Here is a 13,312-nt window from a genome sequence, read left to right on the forward strand (position 1 = left end):
GAGGGTTTAGCAAGGTGAGGAGCTTGCTGGTAAGCCTAGCAACCTGAGTTCAGTCCCTAGGGCCTAACTGTTGGAAGGGAAGGCAAGAACTGATTCGTGCAAGTTCAAGTTATCCTTGACCTTCAGCTGTGCATCCCAGCACATGCATGAGTGTGCACATGCCCCTCTCACACACAGTGCAATAAAAAAACAGCGCTCCCCCACTTCATCACACTTCTCACTTACTGGTTCAGTTACAGCAGCATTGACCTGTGGTCTATAGTCAGCAGTCTGCCAGCATTGTCAGTTTAATCGCTATTCTTTTCTTGAGCCATGAGAGTGGTTAGTTTGTCTAACCACTTGCCTCTGCGGTTCCATGTTCTCAGATTCAACCAATCTCAGATGGAAAGTATTCAGGAGAATACAAAACCAACCCCATTCAGACTGAACGCTCACAGGCTTTTCCTGTCAGCCCGTGAGTTATTTACATAGCAAACGTATGAGGTATTATAAACACCTCAGAGCTGTTAAACGCCTATGTGAGGGCCACAGCTCTAATCCCCTCACTTGGGCATCTGGGGCAAGAAGAGTGTGAGTTCAAGGCCAGCCTGGGCTACAGAACAATCTTGGGGTAGGGAGAAGTGAGAGGAGGGAGGAGAAAGGGAAGCCGGGAGAGTCATATGTAAATAATGTCCTATTTTATAGAAGGCATCTGGGCACCCAGGAACTTTGGTAACTGAGGGAGACTCTGTGTGTGTGTGTGTGTGTGTGTGTGTGTGTGTGTGTGTGCGCAATGAACATACAGTACACATTTCTATTTGTATTTATCCACCTTTCTCTGATATTGAATACAATGAGCTCACATAGGCACCCCAGATTTCAAGCCAACCCAGAGAACTCACATCATTTAAATTCCTTCTCATGAGAATTTCTGCTTTTTGTTACTGCTGTTGTGAGACAGTGTATAGCTCTCACTCTGTAGACCAGGCTGGCCTTGAACTCACAGAGACCTGCCTGCCTCTGCTTCCTGGGTGCTGGGACTAAAGAAATGCTCCACCACCTGGCGGATTTCCGTCTTTTTGCTCCTAACATCTTTGAACACCACGTTCAGCACCTCCTATCTCTCTGTCTCGGCTTCCTGTGTCTCCTTCCTCTCTGTTTCTCTCTCTTCTCGCCTCAGGCCCTGGCACTCCCTGACAGACCTCCCCTCTACCCGGTCACCCTATTCATTGCCAGGATCTACCCATTCTGGGATACTTATATCCTATGGACTCCTCAGTTGGTGACCAAGCTGAGATAAAAACTGGGTCTGTGTGACAGCTCTTCACCACATACTCCCCGAGAGCTGCGGAGTGATTTCCTGGCTGGCATATATAGGGATTGGAGGGAGTTTGGCTTCAGATAAGACCATCTGGGAGTGGAAAGGGCACCTGTAGTCCCGTCTCCTCCTGCCTCCTGCAGGGCCCACAGGTCTCCTCACGTGAACTTGGGACTGGAGTGCTTGCTTCCTGGTTCCCACTCATTTATGTACTTACTTACTTTGTTTTGAAGTGAGATGTCAGATACTCCACGAAGATTTTGAGTTTGCTATGGAACTGTGAAGATTATTTTGAATTTCTGATCCTCCTCCTCCCACCCTCGGAGTGTTGAAATTAAACCTGTGTACCACCATGCCAGGCTTTATGTGGTCCTGGGGATCAAACCCAGAGCTTCCTGCATACTAACACCAACTGTGTCCCTGGCCCACAGGTTTCTTTTTCAACGGCACTTTACAGATTGTCGAGACTCCGTAAACCTGACTGGCAGTGGAGCCTGTGAGGTCTCAGGTGAGGCTCAGAAATTCCGTCTCCAGTTGGTGCTTTGGAGCCTCAGTCTTGACCCAAGCCCCCAGCATCCACGGTGGGTAGCAGAGACCAGGACATACTCAGGACTGCCTGCCCAGGCCTGGGCCTCTGCAACAGCTCCCCAGCTCACCCTAATCTGCCTCCTTCTTTGGGAATGTTTGGCTCAGGGGGCTCCTGCTACCCTTGAGCACCTCCTGGGGAATCCCTGGGTCACACATCATTGGAACAGGCAGTTTGATCCCTGCCCCAGAGCTCAGAGTCAAGGGCTGACATCACAGGGTAGTTTGGTACCCACACCCCAGTCTCCTGGAACCCAGATCCTCCCTCCCCTTCCTGGAATCCCCACCACGCTCTTCCTTTTCATTGTAACTGGCATGTCTTGTGTGTCTTCTGGCACATCAGGGGTCAGCCCTTTGTTGCTTCATGGTCCCTCATGAAGTCCATGACCAATGCCTTTCTTAGGATGGTGGCCCCAGCCCAGTTGAGACTCACAGGCGGAAGCCAGCAACAATGACAGTCAAATCCCTCAGTCAGCAGGCCCCGGTGCCAGGGCTGCCTGTGGGTGAGGGCGGCTGCTCCAGCCGGGAATTTGTTCACCTGCTTGGGCCTCATCTTAGGCGGGGTGGCAGGCTGGGCTGAAATATTCATTAGGGCCGCACGTGTCCTGGGACTGAGCCACCAGCATGGCCTCGTGGGAGCCCCAGGGAAACCAGGTTCCTGAGGCTGTGAGTCAACTCCATGCTGAGCTCCGAATGGAGCTCCTGGCCTGGTCCCACGGAAGACACCACTCCTGGGTTCCTCTAAGTTCCAACAGTGGGAGGCAGAGTCCAGGTATCATCTCTGTGTGGGGTTACACTAAAGCAAGCAGAGGCAATGCCCACCAGGCAGGATTTCCAGCGAGTTCAAGACCTCTGCCCACCCTGCAGCCTGCAGGCCCTTACCCTCTCTAGTACGTCCCAAGGGTACCCAGCTCCTCTTCCTAGGCCGGAGAATAAGGTCACAGCCAGATAAGGGCAAATCAGGGGCAGGACCTTGGCCCTAGAATCCATCCCTGACCCTGGTAAGATGGGCTTGTACAAAATACCTAGTCCAGTGGCCTGAGTTCAAGCCCTAGGACCCCTATGGTGGACGGAGAGAACCAGCTTGCACAAGTTGTCCTCTGACCTCCACATTCATGCCATGGCACACTTGAGCATGCTTGTGAGCACATACACACACACACTCACACACACACAACAAATACGTGTTAAAAATAAATAAGAGGCAATTGCCCCCTCTGCCCCAGTTCAGAAGAACTGTGGCTGAGCCTGCTGTGCTCATGTCATGGGAGGAGGGACAGGACTGCTGTCAGCGGGTAACGACTCTGAAGCACGACAGGGCATTAGACAGGACAGGGGACAGTATGGGGTGTTCAGTCAGAGGCCCTGAGAGGTTCCTTTGACAGTGTGATTCGTGCTCTAAGTCCCTCCTGGTCTGAAGGAGCTCAGACAACCCAGGGAAAGGATGTTCAGGCCCTAGACAGCATGATCAAAGGCCCTGGGGTGGACAGGGCTCAGTTTGCTGGAAAGAAGAAAGGTTAAAACCAGGTGGCCTCATGGGGGCGCCTGCCTAGTTCCCTGCCTAACCCAGGCACAGGGTACATTCTCTGCTTCCTTTTCCTACAATTTGGCTTCCCTTGACTCCTGATTTGGGGGGCAGAGCTCTGAGATGTCAAGAACTCCTGCCCTTTGGGAACCCAAAGACTCAGGAGTAGAGAGGACCATGGCCACCTGAACAAGCTGAGACAATTCCCAAGACATTGAGCCCTGCCCCCCGAACCGACCTGAACTCAGGTGCCCAGACACGTGCCAAGCTGACCCTGAGGGCTCCACCCTGGCAGACAGAGCTTGTCCGAGAGGAGATGATGTCATGAATTGTGGCCCCAGGGACAGGCTGTGCTGAGGGTGATGGAACAGTGTGTTCCTGGCAGGACAGGGATGAAGGCTGGGAATGTATCATGTGCCATGGACCCCAGCTCCTCTACCCTCCCGGACCTGTCTGGGGACTTGAGAGACGCTGCTACAGGAGACTTTTCTGAGGACAGGGTGGAGATGGGCTGATCTTGGGGGAGGGAAAGAGGAGGAATACGGAAGAGAGAGAGAACAAGCATGCTAAGGAGCTGGGGGAGGGTAAGGTGGGAGGGGTGGGGGGGTGGGAGGAATTGTCCAGAAGTCACCTTCAGCCTTGGAGGGAATGTAGGGACCATGGCTGTAACCCAAGCATCAGCTCTTCTACACAGCCATCTGCAGCTCCTGGGGGAGGGGCTCACATGAGCTCACTTGAGGTAGGACCTCTCCTGGGGTACCCAAAGGACATCCTTGTGTGAGCTGGGTTGCTGGGGCTTACTGTAGGGAGGATCTCAGTAACAGGGTTCTGTGTCCCAGATTGCACTGGTTTAGGGGGCTGAAGTTAGGGGCTTCCTCTGCCTTGTCTATAACAAGGTCCAAATGGGCTTCACAGGGGGTGCTGACATCTGACGGAGTATGGTCTCGTTTCTGTGTCACAGACCTTTGCTAAGGTCTTGGGGTCTGTGGTGACCCGGGTGCGCACAGACATGTCCTCCACCCCATCCCATCCAGTTCCCTGGTGCTGGGCACCTTAGCCTGATTTCTGGGTGAAAGGCCACCCCCTGATCTTGAACCAACTCCTTCCAGTGTCCCCTGACCTTCGCACATAGACTGTGGCACATACGCACTCCCATACAAAATAAATAACAAATAAATATTTAAAGAGGTCCGTAGGCTCAGACATCAGAGAAATCAGGGCATGTATTCCAGCTCAGTCCTTCCCTGCCCTGAGAGCCTGGAGCAAATGCTACCTTTCCTTGGGCCTGTTTCCTTCTCTGTCGTTACAGAATACTACTCTGAGGAGTTGGCACAGGGTGAGAGCAAGAGAAGACACTTTCCAGTGCCTACCATGGCCTGTCCCCTGTTGCAGAATATTCCTTTACATGGTGTGAAGATGTATACTGTGATTGGTTTAATAAAGAGACGAATGGCCAATAACTAAGACAGAGAGAGGTCAGGTGGGACGTCTGGGGACAGAGAGGTCTCGGGGAAGAAGAGAGGAGTCACAGTCAGATGCAGAATAATCAGGCTGGGCATAACAGAGATGAAGTAACAAGCACATGGAAGAACATAGATTAAAAAATATGGGTTAATTTAAGTTACAAGAGCTAGTTAGAAACAAGCCTAAGCTAAGGTCGAGCTTTCATAATTAATAAGTCTCCGTGTCAATTTTTTTTTTGTGAGTTGGTAGCCTAAGAAGAAAAGCCTTATTAAAACGTCAGCAAATATGGGGCCAGATATAATCACATAAGGCTTGAGAAAGTTTGGAAAACAGAGTCAAACACGGCTTCCTGGTGACCACAGTCTCTCAGGCAGACCCAGTGGTGTCCAGAGGTGCAGGTACCAGCTGCTGCCTGCAAGCTGAAGCCAGCACCAAGCTGAGTCATGCCGGTGGCTGACAGGGCAGTTTAAGATTTGTCTCATGTGGTCAGAGAATGCTACAGGTGCTTAGTAAAGACAGATCCAGATGGGAAAAAAACCTCTAAACAGGTGACAGTGTGTTTTAAAAAGGTGTGTAGGCTTTAAAAAGAAAAGAAAATGGGTATAGCTGGTCATAGAAAAACTAATTTATAAACAAGATAAAGCATTTAAAGAAAAATAAAATAATATAAAAAGGATAAGTCAAGTAAAGATGGAAAATACAGTCTGATTCCTATATGGTGTCTTGTTACTTTTTTTGTTTTGTTTTGTTTTGTTTTTTGAGACAGGGTTTCTCTGTAGCTTTGGAGCCTGTCCTGGAACTAGCTTTTATAGTCCAGGCTGGCCTCGAACTGACAGAGATCCGCCTGCCTCTATCTCCTGAGTGCTGGGATTAAAGGTGTGCGCCACCACCACCTGGCAGTTACTTTGAATTATTTCCTTGCTGCTGAGTGAACAACAGTTGCTGAGAGAGATGGGGTCGTAAGAGGGACTGCTGAATTAGACCAGCCTAGATACTTAGAGATGCCTTAACTTTAAAACGTAAGTCAGAATATATATTGATTTGGGGAAGAGGTTGTGTTTATGTTTCCACAGGAAATGAAAGCCTGTGGATTTCTTCAACGTTGATAGAGATCAGGTTTGATCGTGGAAGACCCTCTGAAAATCCTGGCTACAGACATAAAGAAATAAATCTAGAAAACTCAGGACAAATGATGTATATTTTACCTGCTCAAACATAAAACAAAAAAAAATCATCTTTGGCTGGCTTGTGTACAACACATAGTCCATACTTGTGTTAATATAGATAAGTGAGTTACCTTTGAAAGTCTGTGTGTTTTCAGAGTGAGGGGACCAGAACCAATGAAAACAGATGGCCTAGGTGATCCAGTCTCTCAGAGTACCTCTGTTGCAGTTTCCTCAGAGTTCTACATCCAGAACAGCTTCAAGACTGAGATAGTCCAGCCTCACAGATGAGTCTAGCCAGAACTACAGGCAAGTCTTCTACTGTCCCATTGCACAGAGACTAGACAACAAATGTTATGACTAGTTCTCCAAGGACTTGATCATTATTTCAATTTTCTCAGGGTTTCCTAAAGATGCTGTCACCCTAGACAACAGGAAGCAGCCTGAATAATATGATGCTTCCATTCCCAAGAGGTGGGGTGAGTGGTTTTTGATTATTCAGTGGGTTATGGATGTTTGTCATTGTTTAAGGGGGTTGGTTACAGATTGTTATTGGTCATAGTCAGGAAAAAAGCTGAACAAAGGATATTAGATTCCTAATTAAAAAGATTTTAATAGGTAAAAATATCAGGTATTTTTTTAAAGAGAAAAAGGGGGAATATAGCATAGAAATGATGGAATAAAAGGGTGGATTGTTGAATGTTTTGACCAACCACTAGTCTCAAATATTTTACTTTGGCATGGATTTTTTTTATATTGATACAAATTTAAGGTTAGTTTTGTTATACTGCATATATGTTTCTACTCTTATTTAAGATATTGTACCTATTCAGCCCATTTAAAAATGTAAAATTTTAGTCTTTGAAAGCTATTTAGGAAAATAAAGAAATACAGATTAATAGTCATCTATAACAATCAAATTTATAGTCATGTTAGGTATATTTTCAAGGTCATAGAGATATATCATAGATAGATGATAGTCAAATACTTCAAAGACCTACAGGATATGACATTTAAATGTTAACATAAGGGTTTTCATGACAGTGAGACATGTTTGCTACTGACAACACAAATCTACTTCCAAAAAGGATGATGGGCATTGAAGAACTTCCATATGGAATTTGCTTTTTTTGTGGCAAAAACTAGCCACTTGGACAAGAAACTGCCCTGCCTCAATGGCTGATAGTATGCTATCAAAACTGAACAAGGCAAGGTAGGACAGTCCTTCAAAATTTCCTGCTTCACAGAAAAGTCTGTCAGATATGCTAGGCCTGTAGGCTGAAGATGGAGGCCCCAATGTTACAGAAGAACCTTGGGTTACTGTGTAGGCAGTCAGATGTCTCTGTCATTTCTTAGTTTTGGAAGTTGCTTGCTCTGCACTTCCTGTTTATTCAGGTAATATTATATCCTTCTTGGGTCTTAGATGGACTTGAAGAATAGATAGTTATAGTTTTCCTTAGTTTTCTATAGTTCCTTAGAAGATAAAATAGGTACAAAACTTTGGACTAATTAAGAGAGACTAGATAATTAAGATATAGAGTATTTCCTTTGAATTTGCCAAATACAAATAGACTGGACATTGTGAATGTAATTGTTACCTGGTAATTGTTCTTACTGTTTATAGTTTTATTGTATTAGAGTTAAAACCTTCCCTTTTTACTTAGACAAAAAGGGGTAATGTTGCAGAATATTCCTTTACACTGTGTGAAGATGTACTACTCTGACAGGTTTAATAAAGAGTTGAATGGCCAATAGCCAGACAGGAAAAAGTTTGGCAGGACTTCTGGAGACAGAAAGGTCTCAGGGAAGAAGACAGGAGTCACAGTCAGATGCAGAATAATCAGGATGGGTATAACGGAGATGAACTAACAAGTGTGTGGAAGACTGTAGATTTAAAAATGTGGGTTAATTTACGCTATAAGAGCTAATTAGAAACAAGCCTAAGGTAAGGCTGAGCTTTCACAATAAGTCTCTGTGTCAATTTTTGTGAGCTGGCAGCCCAAGAAGAAAATCCCAATCACAGTCACCAGTCACCTCGTCAGCAGCACCAGGCCTTCAGCACTGTCGTCACGAGATGACGATGCTCTGCCCTATACCCATGAGAGGCAGGCAGAGTTCCCCGGGCTCTACAGCACAGAGCAGGGGTGTGGTGTCCTGGGCTCATTCAGCCTGGCCACAAGCAGGGGTGTTGCCTTATCCTTCTACACCCTGGGCCTTGGCTCCCCAGTGTGTGTTGAACTGATTTAGTTCAAGGTACCGACAGAGGGCCTGATTGCTCACAGCACCGAGTGACAACCAGCAGGGGACAAGTCTGGGGACAGGAACCATATCACTGTCCAATCCCCAAGAGGTCCAGAAATGGACAATTGAGCAGATTAAAGGGGAAGCCTGGGGTCAGGGATGCTTCCAGGGACACTGGAAAGGGGCTCTCAGAGGTGGAAGCAGGGTAAATGACGGGTGGGGTGGCCTCCCACGAGGCCCAGAATCACACCTTCCCCCACTTCTGCAGGCCCATGTTGAAGGCTCTCTGTACCTACAGCCAACCCCACCCAACCACCTTCCCCCAGCAATAGCAGGAGGCTTCCCCAGCATGTCCCAGGCGGTGCCTTCTCTACCACAAGACACACTGCTGAGCTCTCCAGGTGTGGCTCCTCCAAGCCACCCCCCCTTGAGGTCCACTGTGCTCCCCTTCTGTTTTGGCTGTGCTCCCTCAGTCGAGGAGCTTGATGTGGGAGTCCCCTCTGTGTGCTGCTTATATTGGTTAATGAATAAAGAAACTGCCTTGGCCTAATAGGGCAGAACTTAGGTAGGTGGAGAAGACAGAACTGACTTCTGGGAGGAAGAAAGCAGAGACAGGAGACACCATGGATCTGCCACCAGAAACAGACGTGCTGAGATTTTGCTGGTAGGCCACGACCTCATGGTGATATACAGATTAATAGAAATGGGTTAAATTAATATGTAAGAGTTAGCCAATAAGAAGTCAGAGCTAATGGGCCAAGCAGTGATTTAATTAATATAATTTCTGTGTGGTTATTTTGGGGCTAAACTAGCCGGGCAGCCGGGACGAAGAAGCGGGCCTCCTACAGGAGCTCATCCCCAACGCCACCTCCTTCATGAAGTTCCCCTCTGCTGTAACCATACAGGGGTTCTCCTTCCCTTGAAGCCCCAGGCTGTCCTTCCCCTTGCTTAGTGCTCTGGTCACTCCTTGCATCTGTCCCCTGCCTGGCTGGGGCTCCTGATGTGATCTTGAGAGTCTGGAGGTGGCCTGTGGGTATGTGTGTGGGGAGGGTCCTGCAGGTCAGCCCTGGGCCAACACCATTCACGCTAAGACTTACGGGGTTCGTGACAGGCAGCTAGTCCAGCATGCACTGATCTCACATTCATGTGACTTGTTTGAGGTGTTACTATCTCTTGGAGGATCTGAAATCTAGAGAGGCAGTTTGCTCAAGGTACCCAGTGTGATAGTGGCAGGGCTGGTTGACTGGCACCAAAGCTGCTCTGTAAATCACCCCTCACGGGCAGGAGAGGTGGCACAGCAGTTAGGATGCCTGATGCTCTTACAGAGGACCAGAGTTCTGCTCCCAACACCCACATCAGGTAGTTCCTAACTGCTGGCAACTCCAGCTCCAGACTACCTAGCACGCTCTTCTGGCCTCCATGGGTAACAGCACATATATGCACACATATACATACGGTAAAAAAAAAATCTTAAAGAAAAATTACCACCTCCATCCCTCAGGCCACCTCCAGTGTCAGCCTGTAGGGACAATGTCTTTGGTTCTTCCATCTGAGTTCTGATGGAGGCCACAGCCTCCCCTCCCAGGCTTTCTTGGGGGTGGAGTGTGGTCATATGGCTTAGACTCAGCCAATCAGACACATGTGACCAGTCTGAAGTCAGAGCCAGTGGTTCAAAGCAGCCAGGCCATGGGGTTGGGAAAGGAGCATCTAGGTAGGGGTCAGTGGCGGGGACAGTCATGCCCAGAGTTGACACATCCTGTTAACAAGATCAGAAGGAAGGGCTGCGCTGGATGACTTAAGAAATGGGCTGTAGACATTGCTGTTGCCCTCCCACGAACAGGGAGCCTGGGCAGCTAGGTGTCTGCTCTGTGCACCCCAGCAAGAACTATCTATCAAAACCAAGTGTCTCCTGACAAAGAACAGATGGGTGAGGGCCTGCATTTGGTACATGGGACAGCGAGTAGGTTTATAGGGGCGATGTTTTCTAAAGGGAATTCAGAAAGCAGTGGGCTCTGTTCCTCAAGTGCGCTCAGGTGGGCCAGGGTCATGGGTGATGGTGATAAAGGAGCCAGGCTAGGGTGGAGCCCACAGTCATTCAGAGACCCTAGCCCGGCCCATCTGCTGGGTCAGCCACACCCAGAGCCACATAGCAAGTCCCTTGATGACCTAGGCTAGCGTGTGATGATCTGGACTCCCAGCTGCTGGCTCACCGTCCATAGGGTCCAACCATCACTACTATACTCCCGGCTCCCTGGGCCCGGCCCTGGGAAGCTGCTACAACTGGAGTTCTGGGGAAACCCAGAGTCTGCCTGCTAAGGGCTTCTCATTAAAGCTGCTGCCTAGCTGGGTGGTGAGTCCTTCAAGGCTGCCGTGGTTCAGTTTCCCCACCTGGACAAAACCAGCTGCCGAAGTTGCCGTGAGGACTGTGGTCAAGGGTGAAGCTTCCAGTCCTGGGCCGACTCCGACGGCTGCGGCTGTGACTGTCACTATTACACACTGTGCTTAACACCATTAAACCCTGAGGGAGGTGAGGCTGCAAGCACCGGCAGTTTCAGGGCATGGTGCTCACCCACCTAAGGCCACTCCAAGCTCTTCTTCGAACCCATAGCGGTCTCATTCCTACTCCATGCTGTTTCTCTCCCTGTCTGCTGAGAGAAGGGGACAAAAGTCTTCTCTAACCCACCGGGGTTCCCTTGGCCACTCTTGGCCACTCTCGCAAGCCATCTCTTTTTGTTGTTTTTGTTTGAGACAGGTTCTCTCTATGTAGACCCGGTTGGCCTAGAACTTTTGATCCTCCTGCCTCAGTCTCCTAAATGCTGGGGTTGCAAGCCTATGACACTGTTCCTGGCTTGCTGACCTTTTTCTGAAATGAGCCAAGGAGTTCTTCCGGGCTTTCAGGCCACACACGGTGTGTGGTGCCCACCTGGTTTCCCCTACATGCCTGAAGTGTAAATGCACTCACGTGTGGCAACTGTCCCGGCCCCAACAGCCCTTCTGGAGCAGACGCCCCACCATCAGCAAAGCCAGCCCTTCAGGGGCCACAAGAAGTCACCTATGTTCATCCCACACGGAGCTGGGACTGAAGACCAAGATCAGGCAGCAAAGAAACGATGCCCAGGGATGGCGGCCAAAGGGGGATCTGGATTTAAGTCCCAGCTCTGACAGGGTGGCCTTTGCCTTTCATGGAGCTGGTCATACAGGCCACACCATTAGGCTTCTCAGTAGCCCATGACTGTAACCTGGGAAGTACTGGGCCTCTCGGCAAGGTGGGAGCCTCTGAACAGCCTCTGATGAAGCTGGGTTCTGAAGCTTCCTTGCCCCAGTGTCTTCCCAGTTTCTTTTTTCTAAAAGTCCTTGACTGGGCTACATGGCCGAGACCCTTGGGCCCACCTGCTGTCCACACTGCCAGAGTAGGCACAGCCCTGCTCACCTGCCCTGGCAGGAAAAGCCACAGAGCTCAGCCCTGGAGGCGGCAGTGTTCCCTGACCCAGGTCCTCTCCAGGTTCCCTCTTGGCACTGGGGATCCTGATGGACACTGTGACTCACTGGGCAGCCCTGCAGAGGAACCTGGAGACCTGGTGGCTCAGTGGCCCCACAAAGATCTCTCTTCTGATCCTAAGGAGACACCTCCAAGAACCTGTGACTCCATCAACTCAGAACTGCTGGTGCTGCTGGCGGAAAAGTAGGGGTCACAGGGAGCGAGGCAGAGGCACTACAGCCAGGATTAGGACTCGGGACTGATACCAAAGCCCAGGGGCTTTCCATTTGCTAGGAAGTCTTACAACGGGCATGACCTTCATGACCTTTGACATCACCGTTCCACAGGGTACATCCAACACAACTGGTGACTGTCCTGGGTCATCCACAAGGGCCTGGATGCCTCTTGTGACAGAAGTGTCTCTTTTACACAGCTCTTAACCACTGCAGGATCCCTGATTCTTGCTAGTTTTCCTTAGAAGTCAAGCCCTTCCCAGTATGAAGTCATTTAAACTTCAGCCCCCGAGACGTGCCCAGTTCACGTGTGCAGAAACAGCCCAGAGAGGTGAAGGTCTTGGTCTAAGGACACACCTAGAATTGAGATCTGACCCTAGACTGTGACCCCAGAAACTCTGTCTTCCAGCCCTGCAGCCCTGGCCTTCAGGGCCCACACACGGCTGAGCAAAAGTGTGGATGGAGCGAGAACCTGGGGTCTCAGCGTGGCCATGGAACAGGACAGCTGCTGAAGCACGTACGCCCTCCCGACCCCTACTCACAGATCTGGGCTCCTAGGCCTAGAATAAACCTCAGCTCCTTGTCCTCCCATCCCCAACAGCCCAGGCCTATCTACCACACCATGTTCACCTTAGATGCAGGCAGGCATGGCCGTGCCCTAGGCCTCTGGAGCCGGGATGTGACTAAGGGATTTTCTCACGAGGAGTCATGAACCCGATAGGCCCCAGTGCCCCCACTTCAGGTATCTGGGGGGGCTTAGACCAACGTCTGAAGTTCAGCTCTCGTTCCGCTCCCTGACTTCCCCAAGGCCTCTGTGCTGATGGAACCAGCAGAGTTTCCTACAGCCAGTGTGCGCACAAGAGAACTGTGCACTGGTTGCTGGACACATCCTTGGACAGGCCTCAGGATGAGAGTCTCTGACGCAGAACTGACAACAAAGGGTCTGTGTGCCGGCAGCTTGGACACGTCCACGGGTGAGGTCCCATTTGAGAAAGTGCCTTTGAGAGCAGGGGCAGAAGAATAGCTGGCATCAAGCGAGATTCACTGGGAGAATGACCAGCCTGGGGACAATTGCTTCTGTAGCCAGAAGAGGACGCAGCATTGCCGGGCTGCCTGTGATTACAGGCAACAGGACTGTGCCCATTTCCATGGACAAACAGATTACTGCCACACGAAGGGCTGGGGCTGAGAGGCTCGGTGGTTGGGGCTCAGCCCTCAGGGTCTACCCAACAAAAGCTACCTTCTAATTGCACTGACTGGTGCCCAGAACCTGTCATCCTAGCTCCCAGCTGGCTCTCGTGGTCTTGCATCTCATCTGCTCTCCAG

Source organism: Myodes glareolus, chromosome 6 (assembly GCF_982192425.1).
Source record: "Myodes glareolus chromosome 6, mMyoGla1.1, whole genome shotgun sequence".
Lineage (NCBI taxonomy): Eukaryota > Metazoa > Chordata > Mammalia > Rodentia > Cricetidae > Myodes > Myodes glareolus.